Consider the following 2,028-nt stretch of genomic DNA (forward strand, 5'->3'; position numbering starts at 1 on the left):
TATTACAATCCATCAAATATTAATTTTTACTTATAAAAATCACTTATGGTGATTGAAAAAATTTTGAAAAAGAATTTACGTTTGACCTTTGACCTTTGAAAACGACAAAATAAATAAATAATTTTAATTCGAAATGAAAATTTACTATAAACATTCAAAAATGCCGACAAAAAAAAAATTTACAAATAAAAAAAATTTCAAAAACTTGAACGATAAAATTTTGTCGATAGTTCATCGGAAATCAATTAAATAGGCATTTATCATTAGTATTATTTTTCCTCAAAAGAAAAAAGACTAACGAAAAAAAAAACAAAAAAAAAACAAAATGGCGGCGTATTGTTTGTCACGAAAACATGACGAACGATGTGAGAGTTTTATATAATAAAAAAAAAATTTCTTTTTTTTTTTTTTTTTTTTTCAAATAAACCTTTTGTAATAAATAATTATCGTTTGTTTAAACAAATTATGGATTTGAAAAAAAAAAAAAAAAGTTAATAAATTAGTCAATTTGTCATTTTCAATAAAAACCATTTTTTTTTTTTTTTTTTTTTTTTTTTTTTTTTAAATAAAATTAAGCCAAAAAGTAAAAAAAAAAATTTTTGTCAAGATGTTAATTAGCGATAAGAGACGACACAAAAAAAAATTTGAAATTTAAAAAAATATATTTTTTCATAAGATAATAATCAATTCAATGGAACTTCTTAATTTCATTCAGGGTAAATTTTGCAAATGTCGGCCGTCATTTTGAATTCCTTTCCGACAAACTTACGTTGTTGTAAAAATGAATTTTATTTTTAAAAAAATACACTTTCGGGTAATCGCACTATGAGTATAAACGGTCAAATTAAAATATTTATCGATAGATAAGATCAGCAAAAAAAAAAAATTTGGTTTGATTTCATTTCGATAAACTGTCGCCGAGACAACAATAAATAAATTTTTCGTCAAGTTGGTACCAACGATTTTCTTCCTCGTTAATTCAAGGTCATTTTGATCCACTAAATTTAAACGTTTTAATAAATTATTAATATGTTAAACTTATAAATACAAATTATTTTGTAAATTATGTCTAATATTATTTTTATCACATCGAGAACAATCGAGAAATAATTTTAAAAAAAAAAAAAAAAACTCCTTTTTGCAAATTCAGCACCGAAATTTTATGTTTCTACTGCTATAAAGTCAAACAATCGAAAAAAAATAAAAAATTTAAATTTTTCTCGAATTCGAGTATTAAATTTTATTTTCTTACACACTCACGTCGTCATCATCATCATCATCATCATCATTATTATCACTCATCACATTCTATACAATATCGTTTCGTTATAAGAAAAAAAAAACCGATAGAAAATTTTAAATACATTTAAAACAGATAATAAAAAAAAATTTTTTTTGTTTTTCGATGTAAAATATCGGTTGCCCCTTCCTTCCTCCCTCCCCCACCCTCACCCCCCGAAAAAAAAACAAAAAAAATATTCGATTAAAATTTTTTTCTTCATAAAAATTTTCAATCTATATAAAAATATTTACAGATGAATAAAATTTATAATTTTTCTTTCTTCCTTTTTCATCTCTTACCCCCTTGTCACCACCTTCACACCCCCTCCCCCCGAAAACCCCCCGATATTTTTCAAAATGAAAAAAAAAACCGTTATTTTATTTATTTATCGAATTTTTTTTAAAATCGATCGATTTATAAATAAATAATTTATACGGGAAAACATCTCGGAATCGGTTTTGAACAAGATTCCAACTTTTGAAAAAAAAAAAAAAAGAAATCTCATTAAATATTGAAAAATAATATTAAAATTCCCATAATAATAATGATAATAATGATAATAATAATAATGATAAAATTTCTTTTCTTTTTTTTTTTTACTTTTTACGTGTGGTAATTTGAAACTTCTCGAAAAAAAAAAAATAAAAAGAAATTCTCTCGTGAAATATGTAAAGAAAAAAATATTATTATTATTAAAATTTATTTCTTATGGATTTGTACGTTCTCCCCTCTCTCTCTCTCTCTCT

The sequence above is a fragment of the Pediculus humanus genome, genomic scaffold, assembly GCF_000006295.1.
Source record: "Pediculus humanus corporis 1103172108298 genomic scaffold, whole genome shotgun sequence".
Lineage (NCBI taxonomy): Eukaryota > Metazoa > Arthropoda > Insecta > Psocodea > Pediculidae > Pediculus > Pediculus humanus.